The 26,877-nt window shown below is 41.0% G+C and overlaps 1 protein-coding gene across 1 annotated transcript in view; it reads right to left on the reverse strand.

Moving 5' to 3' along the window:
* Window positions 1-26,877, reverse strand: part of MACROD2 (mono-ADP ribosylhydrolase 2) — a 2,256,418-nt gene that overhangs the window by 311,424 nt on the left and 1,918,117 nt on the right. The gene's annotated exons all lie outside the window — the stretch shown is intronic.

Genomic DNA, 26,877 nt, shown 5'->3' on the forward strand with positions numbered 1-26,877 from the left:
AGTAATTGAACCAGGTCAACTGGGTTCAGGGAACCAGGAGCCCCCGATCCCCCAACAGAAATTACTGTGCAAACCCCGCAGCTCTCTGGTAATAAAGCATTGTATCATCATATACATGCAGTCTTTCATTTTCAGGAAAGAGCTACACAGGGATAGGTCAAAAACGTGACTGAATGTTAATCCTTCTTACAGTAGGATGAAATTATGTCCTCTGTGAACACAAAAGAAAGAGTTTAAAATTATCTTAAGTATCTACATATAAGGTGATATATTGGTAAATGAAAGAAATTTCTGGTCAAATGTCTCAAATGGTAGTCTCCAAGTTGTATTTGGTCTGCAGACACGTTTTATTCTCCCTAGACATAATTTTTAAAAAGTAATCTGCTTTAGAACATTCAAAAATAAAAAAAAAAAGTTGACATAAGATTATGAATTTTTATCTCCCCATCTAAAAAAATAAAATATTTGTCCCTGAAGCTACACCTTCTTTTGATGGTGCATTCATTCTGCTGCTTGCTTCATCCCACACCTAGAATGCTTCAAATAGTCTTTGCCAGTTTCCATAAGCATTTCAGTTTGTTGTATTTGTAGCAGAATACGAAACATTGGATTATTGTTCTTTTCCAATCCCACCCCCTACCTGATGGACAGAATACATTTTCATGAAGCACTGACTTGGAGTTAGATCACAAGATTTGTTTTGGCCAATGGAATGTCCACGCATGTGACATGAGAAGAAAGTTTAAGTGTGCTTGAGTTTCAGCCAGGCTCTTTGTTTGTACTGTTTTCAAGGAGAAGGACATGTCCCATGGAGGTTACTGCTCCTTTATCTCAAACCAGATATTGAGACACACAGAGTTGGGACCTTATCTTGCAACCAAGATTGGATGAATTATAGCCTGAGGCTGAGCTGCTGTAGCAGAGGTGAATTTTTTTTTTAAATATTTGGATAAAAAAAAGAAAAGAAAAGAAAAAAGTTAGTTATTGCAAGCCACCAAGTTTCAGAATGGTCTGTTATGCAGCATTATTGTGCCAATCACTGACTGATACAATTGATTATTTTCTCTTTCTCCATTTCTTTCTGTTTGTGGGGTTGTCACTTTCTTTCATGTTCCAAATGAAGGCTTGGAAGAAGAGTAAAATAGAAACATTATAATAGGGTCAGAAATGACTCTACATTAAATTTGAAAATTCAGTCTGTGGGGGAACAACTCGATTTTATTTATAAAAAAATTTGACAATTGTGTATGTTATCTCCATGTTGATGAAATAACCAGTTACTCAATTAAGGCCCAAAAAAGAGAAGGGAACTTCTCTTAATTTCTGAAAAGGAATGTCCTGTAGCTAAAGTATTAAAGTCCATCCCTTAGGATGGACTTGCTCCAGTTCTGAAGAAAGAATGCTAAGAGTTAGAGGGTGGGAAGTAAATGGTGAGAAGAAATGGCACCATGGAGACAGCTTGTGAGGGGCACGGTCTTGCCTCTCAAAAATAAAATTTGCCTTTGGAAGTGTTATTAGAAATTGTCAAACGGAACACAGAGGGCCCCACACTAAAAGGCATGCTTGACGGGGAGAAGAAACTAACAAATAAAACACGTGAGCGAAATACGACATTTCCACAGCTGTCTCAGGGGCTAGAGTGAGAGTGGTATTGATTTTCTTCTTCCTTCCTGAGTTCCTCTTGTTTTCTCTCTTTTTCTCTCTCCAGAATATTGTGTTGGTCCCATTGAAAGGATGTCAAAAACAAAAACATGTACACTGCTATTATGCCTGCTTATCTTGAAAGTATAAAAAGCACAAATACTTGCCCTGTGTAGCTCACCACTGCAACCCCCGGTGAAACGATGCTACGTGTGCGCTCCATTCTTTGTCTATCCATCTATCGTCTCTCTGTGTACAGGCAGACACATGTATGTGCACCTCTGTGATATGTCCATCTCAAAGTGTTTCTTTTTTTTGATGTAACTCCATTCTCTGTCTATCCATCTACCGTCTCTCCGTGTACCGGCAGACACATGTATGGGCACCTCTGGGATATATGCATCTCAACGTTTCTTTTTTATTATTGTAAACATGTTCACTTATTTCAAGTCTCATTAACTTTTTTTTTTCCTTTAACACAAAAAAATACATAAATAGTATGTGAAGGATACAAACATGGAATTTTATGAATTGAAAAGTAAAAATATTCTTTTCTAGCATAATCAGTTTGAGTGTATCATTCCAGTTTGTGTGCGCCATTTTCTATGCATTTACAAACCCTTATGATACACAGTGCTGTTTTTTGTTTTAAACTCACTCTGGAGATGGTGCAAGGATCTGAGATGGGGGGAAGAGTTGAACAGGGAAAATCTATTAGGAAGCTATCAGAGCAGCTTCGACGACAGATGATGATGTCTTGAGCTATGGTGGGAGAAGTGGAAAACAAAGGCCTGAAACAATGGTAGAACTTTTTTCTGTCTCCTTAGACTTTCCCCCACTCTTTTTGAGAAATGGGACCTGCATCTCTGCCTCTAGGTCTTCGAGAAGGGCAGGGGAACATCTTTTATTCTTCATGCTGTGGGAGATGGCTCAGCTAATATGGTGTGATGGAGGCCCAGCCCCTACCAGCACCACAGAGGTCCAGGTGGGCCTCCCGGGGGGCAGGGGTTGAGGGTCATGGCTTTCTCTTCCTTGGATATGGGATGATTTGAGCTGTAGTTGAACAACAGTAGCCTAGAACTGAGGGCCCTCCCTTTAAAAGCTCTGTATTGCTGTTTCTGAATTAGAAATTTGGTACTTTTTGCCATGTTCTTCCTTTGCTGGTAAAGTAATAAATTTTTCTTTCCTTCCAAAGAAAAAATACATAAATAATAAATAAATACATACATAAAGCTGGTAGTCAGAGGCGAGGTGTGAGGGAAGGGGAGAAATCAGAAAAGATCCCTAGCCGTGAACCTGAGTACCATCTATGATGACAGAAAAGAGTTGGGCAGGTTTGGTGGAAGGGGAGATCGCTAGATATGATTCCCATTAGATATCTATGCACAGATGGATAAATCCACAGAACTGTGGATTTCAAGATGGCACTGAACAAGGGAACACAGAACAAATTATTCTTTATAATAGCCAAGTCAACCAGGGGTTGGTAATTATCCCACACATCAGTGTTCTTAACCATATCCATGTAACAAAAAATTAACATGATATAGAGGATGTAGAAAAACCTCAAAACAGAAGATAAATACTAGATTGTATCTAATTATGTGGCAAGTGTAACAAGGCAAAGGTGGCAGATGGTGGAGCCTGGCACAGCCGGCCTTCTCTTAATCACGCACTTCTCTCCTGTGGAATGGCCGGGCTTTTTTCACCTGGCTTGCTAACCACCTTCCAGACCCTTTCTGATAGAAACCTCTCCCATACATTCTTCCTTGAACCGCCAAGGATGAAGTGCATATCTTCATGTAAATCCTGCATTCTTCCCACTTACAAGTACAACTCTTTAATACGTTACTGAAATTATACAAATCTCAGTAAAAATCTATCTCAGATCAAATAAAAATATGTTTATGACTCACTTTGATGTTAGAAGATGAGGGTATGTTTCACAGTTTCTCAAATATCAAAACCTGCACATTTTTATTCATATGTTATAGAAGTGATTTTTTGGTAAACATTATTTAAAAGGAATCAATCAACCATAAAACTACATAGCCTTTTAATATATTGGCTTGTATTTGTTTGTGACAATTGACCTGAATCCAATTTTCCCTGTTGGATTAACATGAAATATGTTAAATAGAACATGGAGAAAAAAAAAAAAAAGAAAGAAAAACAACCTGTTTTTTTTCCCCCCCCCCGAAGGCAAAATGATTTGGATCTGATTTCTGTCAAAAGTAAGCCAGTTCTTTAATTCATCTTAAATATTTAGTCACAGGATAAGAATGCAGCTATGACTGTAGCAAATATTCACTGTAAGTGCCAGAGAGGTCAATGTACCAAAAGCCAGGGTTATGCGGGATTCTTTCGCCTACTTGCAATCCGACACCAGCATTGCGTACCTGTGTTGTGTCCATGTGTCCGTGTGTGGGGTGTACGTATGCACGTGCACTTCCTTTCCCCTTCCCATTGAGCTTCAACCTGACGCCTTGTATCATAATGACATGGTATCCCTTGATTCCAGACTTCGACGTTGCAACGTTCCCTCCCAGTGCAGTTACTCATCATGGCTCATCTTGTTCAAAGTCAAACAACCTCAGGTAGTTGTGCTGCTGAGGGCAACCAGGATGGGATCTGGCTGGGGAGCACTGAACTGTCACTGCCCCGAGGGGGTCAAGAAGCCTCCCTCTTACTGAGATGTGTCAGCAGTGCACAGAAGGTCTCTTGAAGTGTTAGTTGTCAGGTAAAATTCATCCGAGATCACAGCCGGCACTAAGCAGCTGCATTGTTGTAAAACATCTCCTTGTTTTTTAATGGGGGGAACCAAGAAGATGACAGAATGGTTAGACAACTGTCTAAAGGAACGAAAATACTCCCTCTCCCCTGATGACAATGAACTTATTCATCAACGGATGTCTGGATGTAGGATACGAGACTTCCCTCTGGGTTGGGATTTGTGTGTGTTGTGCGTATGCCCCATGCCCACAGGATTATTGATTTGACACACACATTCTATAGAATAGACCTGGTACGAATAGTGGGCACAGTGATTATAACAAACCAGGTCAAGGCTCGGATGGCTGTGATCAGTTTTTAGTGTCTGTGGATATCTGAAGTATGTTAACAAATCCCCCTGGCAGCTCTGTCCCCTGCTCCTGGGACCAGCATGCTGGCCAGGGCATGCTCTTCTTGTAGCCATGAGAGGGTGTGAGAGGACAGGCGGCTGCACCACAGGGCCAGGAGCTACTAGCCGGCCGTCATCTCTGCTTCACGCTATCAGCCCCAGCGAGTGATGGAACCTGAGCAGAGTGGGGAGGGTAGCAGACTTGGTCTTTTAGTGGGAGGAGCTCCAAGGTCACATGACAAAGGCTGTGGAAATAGGTTTGGTTAGGTATCATGGCCAATCACGCCACCAACCAGAGCCCACCTGTGCATGTTTTAATCTAGAGAAATAAAAACTGCACAAGCAAGAGCAAGATCCCACCTCTACTTAAAAAATAGAATTTGTTAGGCACTGTGGCAGGCACCTGCAGTCCCAGTTCCTTGGGAGGCTGAGGCAGGAGGAACACTTGAACCAGGGTTCGAGGTTGCAGGGAGCTGCCCTGATGCCATGCACTCTAGCCTGGGCAACAGACTGCACAGGTCTAAAACCCATGGATTGGATTTCAAATCCTCGCTAGCTCTGGCCCTTGAGCAATCAATGTAACCTTCTTTGTCCTTATTTGCCACATGAGTAAAATAGAAATAATAACATTTGCTTCACAGGAGCTCTGTGATTATTGAAAAATATAATTTATGGGCGGTAGTTTAGTTTGTAGTATTCTAACATTATGGCACATATTGTTACTATTATTTTTGTTCCTATTGTTATTACTCACACTTAGAAATAGTTGGGGCTTTTATTCTATTTGTCAACGTTGCCATACTTAATTTCTTTCTCAAATGCTTTCAAGACAGGAACAGCATAACTTCTGTCCCCCCCGCCCAAAGAGATCAGACCAAGTACAATAAAAATTGTAAGCCCCAGACCCTTTAGGATCATCCCTGGCCCACACAACTCTTGAAAGGTTAATCTCTGTGAAGTGAAATCTAATGCATAAGGTGGAAAATTTGAAGAAGGCTTTGGTGTGATAGATGCAGAGAGGGCAGTCAGAGGGTTTCCTCAGTCTCTACTAGGAAAAATGAATTGTTCTGCTTTCGAAGCTAAATGAATTAGTTTCTTTTGAAATCGTTTGGAAAATGGGTTGTTTGCAGGTTAAACGGTTGGCCAGTCCAGGCTCTGGGCATCAGCTGCTCTCTAGCTTTGAAACAGGAGTCACCAAGCCATATCCCCAAACTTGTCTCTTTGTTTCACATCCCGTAACATATCTGACGCTCTCCTCCCATTTTACCCGTATGAAGATGTAGATATACAAGTAACACATATTCTTGAGTCAGCTAAAAGAGGCCTCTATTGCTTTTTTTTTTTTTTTTGAGACAGAGTCTCATTCTGTGGCTCGGGGTGGAATGCCATGGAGTCATAGTGCTCATGGCAACCTCAAACTCTCAGGCTAAGCAAGCAATCCTCCGCCTCAGCCTCCAGAGTGGTGGGGTCTACAGGTAAACACCATAATGCCCAGCTAATTTTTTCATTTTTTTCTATTGTTTTATTTTTTAGTAGAGACAGGGTCTCACTCTTGCTCAGGCTGGTTTCAAACTCCTGAGTTCAAGCAATCCATCCCCCTTAGCCTCCCAGAGTGCTAGGATTACAGGCGTGAGCCACCATGTCTGCTTTATTTTTTTTTTTTTAAGAGATGGGTTCTCTTTCTGTCACCCAGTTGAATGAGCACAGTGGTGCAGTCACAGCTCACTGCAGCCTTGTATCCTGTTCTTGAGGGATCCTCCTGCCTCGGCCTCCGAGTAGCTAGAACTACAGGTCTGTGTCACCACACCTGGCTACCTCAAGGACCTCTTTTTCACCTCAACTGATCACATAATTGAAGCTGTTTTTGCTTATTTCTTGCACAATTAAAATAATTATCTTAACTATCTTCTAATCTCACTTCCTCCCTTTTTTAACTGAAGTTGTAGTTGAATAATTTTAATTTTTAAAAGGATAATCTACAAAAATTCCAACTTTTTATTGAAATGATTATACATTTCATTAAAGTTACTGACATTCTGGATTATTTTAGTCGAAGGGGAAAGAGTCTGAAATTCCTTTCTAGGTTTCATTTAAAATCAATTTTCTGAATCTAGCAACTGCATTTTCTCTCCTTCTGTAGCAATAATCCTTCTTGGCTATTTCCATATCTGATTTTAATGTCTGAATTCTTAATTTCTGCCTTATTGGAATAGAATTGCAAAAATGGTCCCCTCTCAACCATGGCATCTGTATTTGTTCACATGAGATCACTTGGGAAATCAGTGACAACCAGTACTCACAGGCGTTTTGCTGGAAGGTGTCAGTGTGTGTGTGTCTACAGTAAAAGCAGAAATTGCTGCCTTTATCGACTCCTTTCTCTCCTGGGGAGTCCCAGAAATGGGTGCCCTATCCCACACTGGGAAGCAGAAGTGGAGCACGTGTAAGGCCTGGGTCTCCCACCCAGTGACCCCACAGTTGCCTTCTGCGATCCCAGAAATGCTTCCAGCAGCAACCACTGGCCTGGAAAGGTGGCTGCTTTCCGAGCTGTGTCTCTCTCAGCTGTCTGCCAAAGCTGTGCTTCTAAACATAGCAGAGCCCCCCTCCCTGTGACTTCAGCCCCAGCTGGTGAAGCCCACCTGGCTCCTTTGCGGCATTCCCTCTGAGTAGGTGGCTGAGAAGCAGCTGAGATGCCCCTCCAGGAACTGCCAGCTGCTGCCACGTCTTTGGTTCCTCTCGCTTCACTGAGCAGCACTGGGTCATTTTCATGAGGCCCAGGCACTCCTCAGATGATTTAATCCAAAGGATCAGATATGACCCTGGTGTCCTTTTTTGATCCCACAAGCATCTGAACAGGCATTACAGGAAGCTGTTTGCGATCAACTCACAGGGGTTGATCTTTGTGGAACTCTAGTTCATGAATCTCTCAAAAGGAGAATGGTTCTATTCTCTGCTTGTACTGTGAGTGCTATATTGTCATTGTTATTTCCACTTTTCTGAAGCTTTATGTGGCACCAATTCAGTCCTCCTCTTGGGAAAGGCAGCGTTTCTTTCAAGCAAGAATAGTGGCGTTTTCCTCATACAAACACTCATACAGGTTTTGTAATATAAAACTCTGGTAGGCATTCCCTGATGTTTTCCTTCTGGCCTAAACTGCTGGGTGTGACTAGTTTTAAAGCTGTCAAAATGACATAAAACAGTTATTAAAACCACTGGCTGCCTCACTGCCAGAGGGCAATAGTGTTCCATAAATAGTCGCAATAGTGCTCAGAGCAAGACTAAGCCATCAACCTGAGGGCGGGAGGCATTTTATACACACAGTAAAGGGCAATCACATGTAGAATCCCACACATAAGTAAGTGAACACTTTTCCTTTTTTTTCGCAGGAGCAATTTGGGCAATAGGTACAAGTGAAACATAGGTATTTCAAAGGATATATTTGAGCACCTAAGTGAACATGTAATTGCGCAATGAGCCTTTCACAGCAACTCAATTAAACATGTAAATTATTGCAAAATGTTCCCAGCAGCCACAGAACATTTTCGGTGTCCAATGTCATTATCCTCTATCAGGCATTTGTGCATCCGAGTACACATTTCTATAATTAAACAGCAATTATTTTTACTTCCAGTCCCATTAGTAATATTTAAAATCACAAGTACTATATTGTCTTTCTGCTTTTTTTTTTTTTTGGCGGGGGGACATGGATTCATTAGATTCTTAGTGAAGATGCTCCTTATGGAATTAGTGGGTTCCCACAGAGGCACCTCTTAACATCTTTGCCTTTGAAAAGAGAGGATGACCCAGGATTCCTTTGAAGAATAGGATTACATGAACGTGATATTCTGAAGTGTCTTTTTGAGATATTTACCCTTAGCATAGACTCAGAGGTGAGCTGCCTGCAATTGTGTACACAAAGTATTATTAACCCTCAAAAATTAATATTATTTGCTCACAATATTTTTTTAAGCAATTCTCTTTCCTAAGAAACAGGTCGTAATTATTTCTTTGTTTAATTTATGGCATTGCTTGTAAAACATACAATAAATAGGCGAGCCTAAGGAAGTGTTTTGAAGCCCTTGGTGGGCTTGGCTTGGGAAGGATGAGAGATATAAAGTCAGAACCTCAGTATTGGTGGCTGAACATAGACATGTCCTCCCCTCCACCAAATCCTGTGTTCAAGCGCTAACCGCACTGTGATAGATTTGGCCTTTGGGAAGTAACGAAGGTTAGAGGAGGTCTTGAGCACAGGATTCCCATGAGAAGATTTGGGTTTTTTTAAGATAAGGAGGAGAGATGAGAGTTCTCTTTCCATCCTCCAGGTGAGGATGCAGTAAAAAGCTAGCAAGAGAGCCCTCCCCGGGGATGCCATCTGTTAGTGCTTTGATCTTTGACTCCCCAGCCTCCAGAGCTGTGAGAAATAAGTATCTGTTACTTAGGCCATCCAGTTTACAGTATTTTGTGATACCAGCCCAAGTAAGATGCTCATGGAGGTATTTCATGGAGTAGATGGAAGAATTCAGCATTAGGCTGGTCAATTTTGGATCCTTCCAAGAAAAAACAAAACAAAACAAAATAAAAACGTAAGTATCAAGTTATTCCTGATAAGAATAGTAATCTTCCATGATGCGGGAAGGTATGTCACCAGCATCCTGTGGCTATCTTTTAGATAAGAACAGAAATCTACCAGCATCAGAAGAAAACCTGCCCTACTAAGTGACTTTGAGTGACTCCGCCAAATGAGATGGAGCTGAAACAGTGAATTTAACTGATTTACTTTAATCTCTCCTTCTACTGAGAACTACCTATAAATGTTTCTACTACTAATTTTAGCCCCTCAGTCGCATGTTATAGAAGTTCTGAAGACACGAAATACACAGATTTCCACAGGGTATTCCTTCTATTCTGTTTTATTTTGGTTTGACTTTCAAAAAAATTGTGCAAAGGGATGTGTTCTAAAGTTCCAATTTTTTTTTTAAATAAAACCAATCCAATCAATTTTTCAGTAATTGGCTTTGAAGAAACTGAGACAAGAGCAATGCAAACAAAGTGCTTTTAAATAAATCATAATTACCCATGCAAATGTCTCCGATAATTCGAGGGATTTGGAAGCCCGTTTGCATTTGGAAATGACAGGCAGCAAGAATGAGGAGAAAGCAGTCTGGTGGCGACAATCTGAGATGTGAGAGGGAGGAGCCAGATTAACATATAAAATTACCCAAACTTGCACAGGTCTCAGACCAGGAGGTCATTGATGCATTCACCTTAATAGGAAAGATCTGCATATACACTAAACCTTTCCAGCGTGTTATGAAGCCTGGAGTTCATCTGGAATAGTTACAGATTTTTCTTTCCCTCTTCAGATGATAAAAAAGCATTTTTGTGCACAAGAAGGAGCAGGTGCTGTTGGTTATTCACAGAGCATGTTACCGGTTTCCCTGCAGCCCTCCCCCATTTCGTGATGGCATCTCCTGACTTCCCCTGCTTCCCATCTTCTACATTCTAATTACAGAAAACCTTTTAGAGAGGTGCACTTGTGTGGGTCTAGATGACACTGCTTTTAACAGTTTTATTTTTCTCCTGCTTAGAGGGTTAAAAATCAGTATGATACGTGACCTCCTTGTATTTTTTTTTCCTGAAACCAAGAAGCAAAGTACTCCACTTAGTGCAGTTTTAATTAAACGGAATACATTATAAAACACTCTCCTAATTTGCTTTGCCTAGAAAATGTTTTTTAAAGTGTTGCAAATCAATCAACTAATTGAGCTATGTCGTCGGAAATGCAGATGGCGTCTCGTTACTCTGTGTTTTCACTTTGCCAACCGAGTGCCTCTTCATAGACAGGATCTGTGGAGTGGCTGCCAATTGGTATCCGTATCCTATAGTATCAGTGTGCGGCTGAGGAAGCTAAAGGTTACCAGGGAACAGCAACACGAAATGCATGGGCTGTGGGCAGGGGTGGTGCGTGGAGAGAGCATAGCCAGCGTGGACACCTGCAGCCCCAGGTACCATCTATACCACATCGGACCAAGGGAAGATGGTTTTATCTGCCCATTTACAGGGTGGTTCGATAGGGATAAACGGGCTCGGTGCCTGTGGCTCAAGTGGCTAAGGCACCAGCCACATACACCTGAACTGGCGGGTTTGAATCCAGCCTGGGCTGCAACCAAAAAATAGCCAGGTGTTGTGGCAGGCGCCTGTAGTCCCAGCTACTTGGGAGGCCAAGGCAAGAGAATTGCTTGAGCTCAGGATTTGGAGGTTGCTGTGAGCTGTGATGCCACAGCACTCTACCCAGGACCACAGCTTGAGGCTTTGTCTCAAAAAAAAAAAAAAAAAAAAAAAAGAGATAAAGGTCACGTCTGCTCTGCGAATTTATTTTTCATTCATATCTAATACTGGGAGATGTCAGGGGTTATCTCCTCTGGTGCCCTTTCAGTTTTTTGTTTTTTGTTTTTGTTTTTGTTTTTGGCCGGGGCTGGATTTGAACCCGTTAGGGGTTGTCTCCTCCTGTGCCCTTTCAGTTTTATCTCACAAATATTAATTCAGTGTGAGGCACTCTATCCAGGGCTGGGAAGATGGACAGAGTGAGATCTTGCTCCCGAAGAGCTTTCACTTGGCATCGTTTATAAAGTGCATGTATTTTCAGACACAGTGTTGGGTCTACAGAGTTGTCTCTCTCTCCTCAAGGATCTTCCAGTTTGGTAGGAAACTGATATGGCCACAGTCACTGCACAATATTGTTCCGAGTTATTGATGAATTAGATGAGCATGGGAAAAGAGCTAACTTTGCCTGGGGGATGTTTGAATCCTTTGTAGAGAAATCACAGGCTAAAGCCTGTTCTATTGCAAATGCCTGTGACTGATGGGAGAAATTTAGTGCAAAGTCTCATTTTGGTAGCTACTCAACAGGCTTCTAGCTATAGTTTACATCGTGACTGTTCCCTTCGATATTGAACTACATACATGAAATTCTCTGATATTTGAGGTTGTTCTAGTTTAAAGCACTGCTTCGTGCTACACAGGACTTGTGTCAAGGCACATCTGAAAAGCATCATGAAGAATTCTGACAACGCAGCAGCCATCAGCTCACATGTCTTGGAATCATCATCCCCAAACCTGCAGCAGAATTATCCCCTGGTAACTTGCTAGAAATGCAAATTCCTGGGCCCTGTCAACTGAATCAGAAACTCTGGGGGGAGGATCAACATTGTGTTTGAAGAAGGCTTCTGGGTGATTCTAATGTAGGCTGACATTTGAAAACCACTTCTTGAGGATTTACCTGATGACCAACGCATAACATTCCCGATGAGTTGAGTTCTATTTACATGGGGCTTAAAAAAATTGATTAAACACACTCTTTTCTACCCAGCTTTAGATTAAGTTGTTTATGAATACTAATGAACCAGTTTTACTGATTTTCTTCCCCAAAGAGACTATGATTTTGGGCTACATGTCAATAAATAAATAAATAAATAAATAAAAACAACTTTAGTTAGGAGTCAGGTAGGAAAAACAATTTGGGTGATTTTACTTTTCAATAAGTGATATTTTACATTTATGTATTTATTACAAATTATGCCAATAGCACTATGAGAGAAGAAATAATTTGAAACACACCACTCATTCCACAAGTTAAGTAACTGCTGTATGTGGCTCGTATCTTCTCTCTTCTTATATGTTTTTGACTCCTTGTTCTAATAGACATAATAAAATACCCCATGATGACTGTGGATTTGTCTGCTTCCACCCATAATGCTGCCAATTTTTACCTTATATATTTTAAATTCAAGTTACTACGTACATTCAAGTTCTTGCTCATTATATATGCTTTCATTCCAAAGGAAGTGCCTCAAGAGCTACACAGGGTCAGTTGTATTCTCTTTGCAGAGAAGTATTAATTTGTTTGTCATGCACAAAGTATATACGGATGTGAATATGTATAGCGTATATGTACACTTAAATATGTGAACACACACACTCGCTTTCCCACTCTATTATTTCATTCTTTCTCCACACCAAATCTTACTTTCATAGCTCCTCCTCCCCTGTCTAAGGGGGGGTTCAGCACACTGCAAGGATACTATGTGCATACTGTAATTAAATAAAAACAATTATAAAAGAAACAGCTTCAGCGAGGTGTGGAGTTTAGGTGAGCTTCCTGCAAAAGGACTTAATCAAAAAATAGGCAAAAGATCCCAACAAAATGGAATAAACCACCACAGAAGGATAGCTATAACATTGAATGTAATAAATGGCATTGAGATTGGTGGCAGCTCAGAAACAAAGGTTTTGAATTAAAGAAGCAACCATGCAATGAAAAAGACCATGTTCCATAAGGAGTGAATCACCCATCTTTGCAGTCAGAGCCTTTGATAGAGACATGGTGAGAAGACGGAGCAGGCTCGGCTACTGGATTGCTCTTATCAGAATAGAAACCCGTGTGCACCTGCGTGGACGTACGCGTGAGTGTGGCCTGATTCTTCACCTGTCACTGCACAAGAGAAATAACCACTAAAGGGAAACATATTTGTGTTGACAATAGCAGGGTTTTTGTTGTGTTTTTTTTTTTCCCAACTGATTATGGGAACAACACTATAGACAACTTTTCTTTCCAAATCATCTCCCCCCAAAATCTAAAAAATGTCAAAACTGCTACAGTTGGTAGTTTAAAGGGTTACTTAAAGGAAAATGGTATATTTTCCTTGGGTTGAATAAAAATATCTATAACCTAAGCTGATTTGAATTCATGCTTCAGAAAGCAGTCTCGTCTAGAAGACGCTACTTAACCGTAGAGACGAAGTACACACAAACTCTTCACAGGGAGGAACAAACCCTGACTTCTTACAGCCTCAGTGTCTAGTCCACACCTGCTTGGGAAGCAGCACAGACAGCTGTGTGTTCTTTGGGCTCTGGGAAGGAAGTTCCGCCACCTCAGAGATTAACAAGGGAGGAGCTTTCAGAAGATTAGGTATTTTGCAAAAATCTTTGCAAACTCTCAAGTTGAATGTATTTGGAAACATATCTATTTATATCCATTAGTTCTTCATAATCAACTGGATGATAAAGACTGAATTAAGCAATCACACTCTAACTTGAAGATGTCAGCCTGAGCTCCAGGGCTGGAACCTAGGAAACTTTGATGGGACTTCAGCTTCTCTATTGCAGAGTGGAAAGGAATGGAAGTGAAAGGCATGTAACTCATGGTTTTTCCTACAGTAAATTTGATGAACACAGATTGGGAAAAAACTCTCATACATACAGACAGCACAAAATTCAGCTGCTACCCCGTTTCCCCGAAAATAAGACAGTGTCTTATTTTAAGGTGTGCTCCCAAAGATGTGCTAGGTCTTATTTTCAGGGGACGTCTTATCTTTCCTGTTAAGTAGGTCTTATTTTCAGAGGATGTCTTATTTTCGGGAAAACAGGGTACCTAGATAAGATGGGCTTCCAGTACCCCCATTTTCATAAGGCTTTCCTTTATCATCTCTGTATCTTTGGAAGGTCAGGAGAGAATTTCTAGAACAAGAAATGCTCCCACAGTATACCTTTTCCTTATGAGGAGCCCCTAAAGCTAGAGTTTTCTGTCGTATCTTAGAAATCCATGCCCAAGGAATATTAACTATTTGTCAATGCGGTAATTCCTGAGACAACATAAGGTAGGACATTCTTAGAAGAGGGTAAAGGGAACCATCTCTTGTCTTTATCCTCAAGAAAGCATAGTTTTAACTTACAAAGTTTTTAAAACCCTTAAAATAGTAAATATGTAATTGTCCAGGGAAAAAAGGATTGATAGTTTTTTGGCTCGGTGCCTGTGGCTCAAGCTGCTAAGGTGCCAGCCACATATATCTGAGCTGGCAGGTTCGAATCCAGCCTGGGCCCGCCAAACAACCATGACGGTTGCAACCAAAAAATAGTCAGGCGTTGTGGCGGGCGCTTGTAGTCCCAGCTACTTGGGAGGCTGAGACAAGAGAATCGCTTGAGCCCAGGAGTTGGAGGTTGCTGTGAGCTGTGATGCCATGGTACTCTACCCAGGGCAACAACTTGAGGTTCTGTCTCAAAAAAAAAAAAAAAAAATATATATATATATATATATGTATATATGAAAAAAGGATTGATAGTTTTGAAAAGTTCAGGATATGACCTACTGTTTAGCTACGTATTATTTCTTCCTTTCAATATATAAATTTACCATATGTTATGACAAAGTAATAAAAATCTTACTTTTATTATGGGTAAACATTAGTGCCGTAATCATCTTTTTTTATTCATTTATTTATTTATTTTTATTAAATCATAGCTGTGTACATTAGTATGATCATGGGGCACCATACAGTTGGTTCATAGACCGTTTGACACATTTTCATCACACTAGTTAACATAGCTTTCGTGGCATTTTCTTAGTTATTTTGCTAAGACCTTTACATTCCACTTTTACTAGGATTCACATATTCCCTTGTAAGATGCACCACAGGTGTAATCCCATTAATCCTCCTCCCTCCACCTATCTCCCCCCTCCCTCCCCTCCCTTTCCCCCTTCTCCCTATTCTTAGTTTGTAACTGGGTTATAGCTTTCATGTGAAGGTCCTACATTAGTTTCATAGTAGGGCTGAGTACATTGGGTACTTTTTCTTCCATTCTTCAGACACTTTACTAAGAAGAATATGTTCCAGCTCCATCTTATTTTTTAAACATTTAAAATTAATTTTTATTTGATGCTTTGTAATTGTAAATATTTATGGGATATAATTTGATATTTTGATACATGTGTGTACATATGTTATACATATAATGATAAAACCGGGATGGTTAGTGTGACTATTACCTCACATACTTAGTGTTATCATTTTCTGTGTGGTGAGGACATTCGAAAGCCTGATAGATATTTTGTAACATACTTTACTATTAACCATCATCAACCTTTTGTACAATAGAATTCTAATGAGTGCAAAAAAGCAAGGATTAGAGGTGAAGAAATACATTTCTCATTTTATAGGAATATATTCATATAAATGACAAAATAAAGAAAAAAATCAAATTGATAAGAAAGTTTACTAAAGCTTTGAATAAAAAAAATCATATATAATAAACATATAAAAATAACAAGTTTTTTTTAAAAAAGAAGAAATAGGCAGTGCCTGTGGCTCTGTGAATAGGGCGCTGGCCCCATATACCGAGGGTGGCAGGTTCAAACCCGGCCCTGGCCAAACTGCAACAAAAAGTAGCCAGGCGTTGTGGAAGGCAACTGTAGTCCCAGCTACTTGGAAGGCTGAGGCAAGAGAATCACTTAAGCCCAAGAGCTGGAGGTTGCTGTGAGCTGTGATGCCATGGCCCTCTACCAAGGGCAATAAAGTGAGACTCTGTCTCTAAAAATATGTATATATATAAATAAATAAATAACAAGATGCTTTTTTTTTTGTTTGAGACATAGTCTCACTTTCTTGCCTCCAATAGAGTGCCATGCCATCATCATACTTAGCTAGACATACCCTAAGGAGCTGGTTTTCATGCAAAGCAGACAGGGCCCCACACTCAGGCCAATTGTATCTGCATTTGCATTGAAATGAATGCATGATGATTAATATCCTGTTTCATTTACCCACTGGCTTATGAAAGATGGATTGAAAGTCGCAGCCTAAACAGGGAGCTAAAAGAAATTCTAACTGAAGAGCTGCTGCTTTAGTCAGTATCAAAAGGCAGGCAGGTGTCAAAGCATGACATCAGTAAATCAGTTGTCAGTTTTCAAAATTCCTGAGAAAGTCTCTATTTTTCTTTTTATCTTCTCCAGACAACAAAGTTCAGTTGAAGTGGAAGACACAGCCGTGCAGCATGGATGGTGAGCTTCTCACACTAACTCCCTCTGCCACGGGCTGGCGTGTTCTACGCTACATTACTGTCTGTCTGTACAAAATGAAGAGGAAACTGAAAGGGGGGATTACTCAAATAATTCAGGTCAAAAATAAGTTCTCTGCAAACATCCAGATTGAGGCAAACATGTTTTCCATGGTTCATCTCATCCTGATAATTGCCTTAATCCTCCATTTCGTTTTGCTTCTGTAGACAGCTTAATGGCAGTTAAGATTTCTTGGATCTTGCAGCATAAGAATAAATACCCAATTAAGGCTTTTTCGGATGAGTCAGAGATAGAAAATCACTGTAGCTATAAGCGGTGCATGCTCCATACTCCCAACCATTAGCCTGCAAGTGTTCAGACACAATTCGGAAAACGGGGACTACTTATACGACAAAGTAAAGAGCATAAATCAGTAATTCAAGAAAAGAGAAACGTATTCCTTACCTGGGGGCCAAATTATTTAGTGTTTATCTGGGTTGTAGGGCCCAGACCATTCTCATCAAAATTATTAGTAAAATACAGAAAAAAAATCGCTGCTTGTTGGGTAATGGGGAATTTCCAGGACTCAAGGCCAAATCAGCCAATCAATTTATTTATTTGTCATTAAGTCATTCATTCATTTAACAAGTGCTGGAGGCAAAGACTCCCGGACTCACAGAGTCTGACAGCCTAGTGAAGAGGAGGGAGGCAGACTCAATGTTAGACATCATGAATAGCTAGGGGACGTGTCCCGTGTGAGTGTCGCAGTGAATAGCCAGGGGTTGTCCCGTGTGAGTGTCGCAATGCTGCAGGGAATGAAGAAGCAGGCTACGGGATAAAGGGGCTATTTGCCTGGGAGTGTTGCTTTCTCAAATAGGGTGCCTGGAGTGGACTCCAAATACACCATTTAAAATGTGACTTCTGACTTCTTCAAATAGAAGGCAGGAGAGTTAGCCACGTGGATGTCAGGGACAGAAGATTTCATGCTGTAAAAGCATTCAGAACAAAGGCTGCAGAGCAGGAACATCTCTGATTCACATGAGAAGTGGCAAGAAGGCCAGAGTCTGGGGACAGCAATTACAGACCATAGGGTGTGAGAGTCACAGGGACCACCGCAAGGTCTCCTGGGCAGCTATTGAGTGAGGTGGCACTGTAGAGCTCCGGGCAGAGATAAGACACAATCTTAGTTGTGTGTGTATTTATTTATTCATTTATTTTATGTTTTTGAGACAGAGCCTCAAGCTGTCACCCTGGGTAAAGTGTCATGGCCTCACAACTCACAGCAACCTCCAGCTCCTGGGCTTAAGCAACTCTCTTGCCTCAGCCTCCCGAGTAGCTGGGACTACAGGCATCCACCACAACACACACCTATTTTTTGATCGTAGTTGTCATTGTTGTTCTGCAGTCCCAGGCTGGATTTGAACCCGCCAGCTCTGGTGTATGTGGCTGGCGCCTTAGTTGCTTGAGCTATAGGCACCGAGCTTAGTTGTGTGTTCAAGGGACCACTCTGGCTACTGGGATGAAAAGAGACTGGGAAGAAAGAGAGATGCCAAAGACATACTATGGCACGGCATGCCGCTGGTGGAAGTGGTGAGGAAGGACCAAATTAGGAATATAATTTAAAGGCTGAGCCACCAGGATTTCCTGATTGGCTGGTCACTTGATATGGGAACTGACTCCAAGACTTGCACTTTGAGTATCTGGAGGAAAGGTGTCACCATCAGTTGTGATGACAGAGGTTCCAAGTGAAATACATTTTGGCAGGTGTGAGGTGAGTTCAGTTTTAGATATACTAACCCAGACACGTCTGTGGACACCCAGATGGAAATGCACAGTAGCAGATGACCGTACAGGTCAGAGATTCTGGGGAGGTCTGGAGAAGAAGGATGACTCGGCAAGTTGAATGTCCTGCCCTCTCTTCCCAATGCCTGTGGTTCTTCTCTGGATGAGAATATTTCTTCCTCGGCTTCTTAGGGCTCGCCTTTGGCACATTCCTGGGTCTACCTTTCTCATCCCTTGTGTCTATCAAAGCATAGCTGTCTTTTATCTCCTCTTCATTCTGTGGAGAATTGATGTGACTAAGACCCTGCTATAGGTGGCAGTAATAGCAATCATAACACCTGTCACAGAGATGACGTCGTTTTTACGAAAATCTGTTTGCATTTTCTTAAGGGCTCACGGGAGACTGCTGTTCCCAGTTTGCTGTGTTAAGAGGAATCACGTGAAACACAGAAATCCTGGTTTGCATTTCCAAGTCTTAAAACAACTCTCCCAAATACTCTTTCTCTTTCTTTCCTTGTCTGACATCTGGTCATAGAGGGGATCCAAAGCCGCTGTTCTGTTCTGTTCAAAGCCGCTGAGGGACCCAGGACAGCAGCTGTGGAGCGCCTGAGAGGCTGAAGGAGCTCACGGAGCAAGGAGCCCAGGCCAGTCTACACTGGATGGCGACATGAAGGGGAAGTGAACCTTGTCATGAAAAGCTACTAAAATTATGAAATCGTTACAGCAGTTTGTACATCTTTACTAATAAAGAAACTGAATGTTCACTATATGCCAGGCAGTATCCTAAGCTCTTGAAACATAACACCATCACGATGCCAGCTTTACCCTGGGCCCTGAAGGCAGCAGGTAGGCTAAAGGCACGATTTAGTATTTCTGAGCCTGTATTCAGCTTCCTCCCGTTTTTTGCCTTTTCCCTACACCAGCCTCCCCTTTACATCATCTCTGCCATGTACTTTCTCTCCTATTTTTCATTCTATATGTGTTTAGTAGAGTTCTGATTTTTTTCCGTAAGAGAGTCAATGCAAGCATTTCCGAGGTTCACGTTCATCTGTTCTTCATGTCTTTGCAGCCCAGCTTCTGTCTTTGCTACCAGCCTGAACACATCCTTCTAACTTCAGTGGGTAATCTGTGCTGCCGGTTTACCTAATCTTCTGGCCCTTTTGCCCCGAAGCTTCCTGGTGTCTGTGATAATGCTGCTTTTGGTGGCTTGTGTTTTACATCCTCACATCCCTCATCTATGTCCCCTTCCCCTTTCAGTGTGGTCTGGTCTCACCATGCATGCTCTTTGGGGCTAGAAAGTGAACTTATAAACTGGTGACGTCTAAATCCAGATATGAACCTATCTCTCTTATGTGAGGTCCAAACTAATACTTCCTACTTACCATTGTGAAGGGCATCTTGTGAACGTGTTTGTGTTGGAAACGCTTGTGACTCAGTATCATCAAAACTCAATTCATCTTGCCTCCAAACAACATGGACAAACACTCTTCCTCTCAATAAATATTTGCTGATGGAGACCTCTTTTCACCTAATTCCACATCCCTCACACTCAGTTCGTCATAAAGCCCCATTGTCTGAAACATCTTATCAAAAGATACCTTCTCCACCCACACAGCTACTGCCCTAGGTCAAAGCATCATCATTTTTTTTTTTTTGTCTCAAATTTGTATTAATCTCCTAACCAGTATCTCTGCCCAAAATTTCACCTTTATGCAATTTACCCTACACCAGAATACCAAAGTGCGTGTTTAAAAAATGCCATAAACAGCCTCGTCTGGTCTTACAAACTTCCCAAGCTCAAATATAACCCAGGTAACACAGAGGTTGATGGGTCTGTTCTCACCAGAGCTTCAAACTTGAGTGGACGGGAGGATCCACTTCCTGTGACACACTCCTCTGGCGGTTTCACTGGTGTCTCAGCTTCTGACCTCTGCATGCCTTCCTCACACTCCGTCCATCTTCTAAACATACGCATTCCTTCTTCTTTTCTATGGGTATTATTTCTGTGGCCCCATCAGTATTACCTTTACTCCTCTCTACTTTTCTGAACTGCTCTTTGAACGTTTTATCAATTCACCATTTCTCACTTCCTAGACCTATCCATATTATTACCTTCTTTGGAACATATCCTCTTAAACTTTTCTTCCCTTGTTTCAGTGGCAATGCCCCAATTATCTCTCTTCTTAGTTCTCTAAATTCTCTGAACTTTAACTCTTTTTACCTACATATTGATCTGTTTGCCTGTCTGCTTGTGTCTGCTGTCTGTCTGTCCATCCATCCATCCTTCCCTGTATCCATTCATCTCTTCACTCACACACCTCTGCACGTATGCATTTAACTTACTGGCTACTCTGCCATCCATTACATGTGTCTCCTCCCCAGGGTTCAGTTTTCATCCCCTTTTCTCTCTTCCTAACTGTTCCTTAGAGCAAAAGTTCTCATCCAAGGTGTACATGGTTGTCATGGGTATACTTTTTCTGATTTTATTAATGTTGATGTTTGTGAATGATTTTTTAATAAATTAGAGCAGATCTGGGATTGTTTTAGTAACATTGCCACTGTTCTTCACTCTTGTGCCAATAGGTTTTTTTTTAACATTTTTTAATTTATTTTATTTTTTTTATTGTTAAATCATAGTTGTGTACATTAGTGCAATCACCTGTACCCATTCTAAGATGCACCATAGATGTGGCCCCACCCATTACCCTCCCTCCATCAAAACCTGCCCCCTCCCTTCCCCTTCCTTGGCCCTTTCCCCATAGTTTTGTGCTATAGTTGGGTTATAGTCTTCACGTGAAAGCTATAATTTAGCTTCATAGCAGGGCTGAGTACATTGGATACTTTTTCTTCCATTCCTGAGATACTTTGCTAAGAATATGTTCCAGCTCCATCCATGTAAACATGAAAGAGGTAAAGTCTCCATCTTTCTTTAAGGCTGCATAATATTCCATGGTATACATGTACCACAATTTGCTAGTCCATTCGTGGGTCAATAGGCACCTGGGCTTCTTCCATGACTTAGCAATTATGAATTGGGCTGCAGTAAACATTCTGGTACAGATGTCTTTGTTATATTGTGACTTTTGGTCTTCTGTGTATAAACCTAGTAAAGGAATTATAGGATCGAATGGCAGGTCTATTTTTAGGTCTCTAAGTATTCTCCAAACATCCTTCCAGAAGGAACGTATTAGTGGGCATTCACACCAGCAGTGTAGAAGTGTGCCCTTTCCTCCATATCCACGCCAACATTTCTGGTTTTGGGATTTTGTTATGTGGGCTACTCTTACTGGGGTTAGGTGATATCTCAGAGTAGTTTTGATTTGCATTTCTCTGATGATTAAGGATGATGAGCTTTTTTTCATGTGTTTGTAGATTTTGCGTTGGTCTTCTTTAGAGAAGTTTCTCTTCAAGTCCCTTGCCCACCCTGAGATGGGGTCACGTGTTCTTTTCTTGTTAATACGTTTGAGTTCTCTGTGGATTCTGGTTATTAGACTTTTATCGGAGGTATAACCTGCAAATATTTTCTCCCATGCTGAGGGCTGTCTGCTTGCTTTACTCACTATGCTCTTGGCTGTGCAGAAGCTTTTTAGTTTGATCAAGTCCCAGTAGTGTATTTTTGATACTGCTTCAATTGCCTGGGGAGTCCTCCTCATAAAATATTCACCCAGGCCGATTCCTTCAAGAGTTTTCCTTGCACTTTCTTCAAGTATTTGTATAGTTTCATGTCTTAAGTTTAAATCTTTTATCCAGTGAGAGTCTATCTTGGTTACTGGTAAAAGGTGTGGGTCCAGTTTCAATCTTCTACAGGTTGCCAGCCAGTTTACCCAGCACCATTTGTTAAATAGGGAATCTTTTCCCCACTGAATGTTTTTAATCGGCTTGTCAAAGATCAAATAACGGTAAGTAGCTGGATCCATCTCTTGGTTCTCTATTCTGTTCCAGACATCTACTTCTCTGCTTTTGTGCCAGTGCCATGCTGTTTTGATCACTATGGATTTATAGTACAGTATCAGGTCTGGTAGCGTGATTCCTCCTGCTTTGTTTTTATTGCTCAGTAATGTTTTGGCTATTCGAGGTTTTTTCTGATTCCATATAAAACGAAGTATTATTTTTTCAAGATCTTTAAAGTATGACAATGGAGCTTTAATAGGAATTGCATTAAAGTTATATATTGCTTTGGGCAGTATGGACATTTTTAACAATGTTGATTCTTCCCAGCCATGAGCATGGTATGTTTTTCCATCTGTTAACATCTTCGGCTATTTCTTTTCTTAGAGTTTCATAGTTCTCTTTGTAGAGATTTTTCATGTCCTTTGTTAGGTATACTCCCAAATATTTCATCTTCTTTGGGACTACTGTGAAAGGAATAGAGTCCTTGACTGTTTGATCGACTTGGTTATTGTTGGTATATATAAAGGCTACAGATTTATGGGTGTTGATTTTGTAGCCTGAGACGTTGCTATATTCCTTGATCACTTCTAAAAGTTTTGTAGTAGAATCCCTAGTGTTTTCCAGATATACAATCATATCATCTGTGAAGAGTGAAAGTTCGATCTCTTCTGACCCTATGTGGATACCCTTGATCGCCTTTTCTTCCCTAATTGCAATGGCTAAAACTTCCATTACAATGTTAAAGAGCAACGGAGACAATGGTCAACCTTGCCTGGTTCCTGATCTACGTGGAAATGATTTCAATTTAACTCTATTCAATAAGATATTGGCTGTGGGTTTGCTGTAGACGGCCTCTATTAGTTTAAGAAATGTCCCTTCTATACCGATTTTCTTAAGTGTTCTGATCATGAAGGGATGCTGGATATTATCAAAAGCTTTTTCTGCATCAATTGAAAGAATCACATGGTCTTTATTTTTAGGTTTGTTTATGTGTTGAATTACATTTATAGATTTATGTATATTGAACCAGACTTGAGGCTCTGGGATAAATCCGACTTGGTCATGGTGTATAATTTTTTTGATGTGTTGTTGGATTCTGTTTGTTAGGATCTTATTGAGTATTTTAGCATCTATATTCATTAGTGATATTGGTCTATAATTTTCTATTCTTGTTGGGTCTTTCCCTGGTTTGGGGATCAAGGTGATGTTTGCTTCGTAGAATGTGCTGGGTAATATTCCTTCTTTTTCTATATTTTGGAAGAGGTTTAGTAGTATAGGTACTAGTTCTTCTTTAAATGTTTGTAGGATTCTGACGTAAAGCCATCTGGTCCTGGGCTTTTCTTTTTAGGGAGATTTTGTATAGTTGATGCTATTTCAGAACTTGATATAGGTCTGTTCAACATTTCCACTTCGTTCTGGCTAAGTCTTGGTAGGTGGCGTGCTTCCAGGTATTGGTCGATTTCTTTCAGATTTTCATATTCCTGAGAGTAGAGTTTCTTGTAGTATTCGTTAAAGATTTTTTGAATTTCTGAGGGGTCTGTTGTTATTTCATTGTTACCATTTCTGATTGATGAAATTAGAGATTTTACTCTTTTTTTCCTGGGTAGGTTGTCCAAAGGTTTAACTATTTTATTGATCTTTTCAAAAAAACAGCTTTTGGATTTATTGATCTGTTGTATAATTCTTTTGCTTTCAATTTCATTCAATTCTGCTCTGATTTTGGTTATTTCTTTTCATCTGCTGTGTTTGGGGTTGAAGTGTTCTTCTATCTCCAGTTGCTTTAGATGTTCCATTAAGTTATTGACTTCCTCTCTTTCCGTTTTCTTGAGGAAGGCTTGCAGTGCTATAAATTTCCCTCTCAGGACTGCCTTTGCAGTATCTCAGAGGTTTTGATAATTCATGTCTTGATTGTTGTTTTGTTCCAAAAATATGGTGATTTCCTTCTTAATCTCATCTATAACCCATGTATCCTTCAGCATAAGGTTGTTTAGCTTCCATGCTTTTGTATGGGTATGCAGGTTTCTGTTGTTATTTAGTTCAACTTTTATTCCATGATGGTCTGAGAAGATGCAAGGAATAATTTCTATTTTTTTAAATTTGCTGAGGTTAGATTTGTGGCCTAGGATGTGGTCTATTTTGGAGTATGTTCCATGGGCTGATGAGAAGAATGTGTATTCAGTTTTTTGGGGATGTAATGTTCTGTAGATGTCTGTTAAGTCAAGATGTTGAATGGTTGAGTTTAAATCTAAAATATCTTTGCTTAGCTTCTTTTTGGAGGATCTATCCAGGACTCCTAAAGGGGTGATAAAATCTCCAACTACTATGGAAGTGGAGGAAATCAAGTTGCTCATGTCTGTTAGAGTTTCTCTTATAAATTGAGGTGCATTGTGGTTGGGTGCATAAATATTAATAATTGAGATCTCATCATATTGAGTATTACCTTTAACAAATATGAAGTGTCCATCCTTATCCTCAATTATTTTGGTTGGTTTAAAGCCTATTGCATCTGCGAACAGGATTGCAACGCCTGCTTTTTTCTGCTTTCCATTTGCCTGGAATATAGATGACCATCCCTTCACCTTGAGTCTGTATCTGTCTTTTAATGTAAGATGCGATTCTTGGATGCAGCAGATATCTGGCTTGAGTTTTTGTATCCAGTCCACCAACCTATGCCTCTTTAGAGGACAATTTGAACCATTCACATTAATTGAGAGTATTGATAAGCCTTTCGAGAGACCGGTGGACATTTTTAATCCTTTTGTGACTGTGTAAGTTGGAATTTGATCAAAAATTTTTTGGGTGGGTTTACTTTTGTGGTGGATAATTACACTGGTCTTTATGGAGGATAGGTCTAAGAATGTCCTGGAGAGCTGGTTTAGTTGTGGCAAATTTCTTCAACATGTGAATGTCGTCTAAGTATTTAATTTCTCTGTCATAAATGAAACTCAGTTTAGCTGGGTACAGGATCCTGGGTTGAAAGTTATTTTGATTTAGGAGATTAAAAGTTGATGACCATCCTCTTCTAGCTTGAAAGGTTTCAGCAGAGAGATCTCCAGTTATTCTGATATTCTTCCCCTTGTAGGTAATGGTTTTCTTTTGTCTGTCAACTTTCATAATTTTCTCTTTCATATTAACTTTAGTGAAATTGATTATGATGTGTCTGGGGGACACATCATATTTGGGTTGAGTCATGTTGGAGTTCTGAAACTGTCTGCTATCTGAATTTTGGAATCTTTTGGCATGTCTGGAAAGTTCTCCTTCAGAATCTCCTGGAGAAGAGACTCTGTGCCTTGTGAAGCCACTTCATCACTTTCGGGGATCCCTATAAGACGAATATTGGTTTTCTTCAAATTATCTGAGAGCTTTCTGAGAGAGTGGTCTGTTTTTGCTCTCCATTTCTCTTCTTCTTTGAGGGTTTGGGAGTGTTCGAAAGCTTTGTCTTCAATGTCAGAAATCCTTTCTTCTGCTTGCTCCATTCTGTTACTGAGGGATTCTACTGTGTTTCTCAGATCTTTGAGGGATGCAACTTCTTGTCTCAATGTGTCGAAATCTTTGGTCATTTGGTCTTTGAATCTGTTGAATTCTTGAGATAACTTTTGGAATTCTAATTCGATCTTATTTGCTATCCAGATCCTGAATTCAATTTCTACATCTCAGCTATTTGTTTGTGCATGGGGTCTTGTGCTGTTTCTGCCCCATTGATCCTTGGGGGAGTTGATCTACTGTGATTATTCATATTGCCAGAGTTTTTCTGTTGATTTCGCCTCATGATTGTATTTCACCATTGCCTCTGGCTGTCCTCAGAGTTGGGGAGGTGTCTCTCCAAGATTAAACCCAGTGGGATCACTCTATTGTTGCTGGATCTTTGTAGGGAGTGACCCTGTGTAATTCCTCTGCGGCTGCTCTAGCTAGGGAGTTCTGGTTGTGGAAGCAGCTCTGGTTTGTGACACACCCGGATCCAGCAACAGGGCTGGGGGTGGTGCGCACGGTTCTGGGAGTGCCAGGTGCCCAGTTACTTTGGCACAGAGAGCCCAAGGCTCCAGCAGTCTCTGGCCAGGAGAAGAGCTCTGCATAGAGGCAGGGAGGGCTCCAAAGGGCATGCAGCTACCAGAGTTCCTGTCCAGATGAACGGGCTAGTGTGGAAGCTGGGAGGACACAGGAGGGAGGATGTAGGATTGTGTGGCTCCTGCAGTTTCTGGTCAGGGAATGTGGAGGCCCGGTCGGTGCAGGTCACCGGTCGGGGGTCACTGCACAGCTCTTATGGAAGTCTGGGCAGCACTAAGCCCAGGAGTTTGAGGTTGCTATGAGCTGTGACATCACGGCACTCTACCCAGGGCAACAGCCCAAGGCTCCAGTGTGCCAAAACCATCTCACTCTGCCCCTAAGGATTAAGGCTGTAAGGCAGTTCAGTTCCCACCTTTAGGCTGCTCAGTCAGTAGGTTACTTTGACCCACCCAATCCTTGCTCTGAGACCCTGAGGGTGGAGCTTGCCGGGGCAGTTCTTTCACAATGGCTTCCTGCGCCCAGCTCAGTGGCTCAGTCTGGGGCCCCAGACAATGCCCAAAGTTCTCCACACTCCTGCTCAAGCTCTCCCCAAGGCAGTCCAACTGAGTGC

Source organism: Nycticebus coucang, chromosome 21 (assembly GCF_027406575.1).
Source record: "Nycticebus coucang isolate mNycCou1 chromosome 21, mNycCou1.pri, whole genome shotgun sequence".
NCBI lineage: Eukaryota > Metazoa > Chordata > Mammalia > Primates > Lorisidae > Nycticebus > Nycticebus coucang.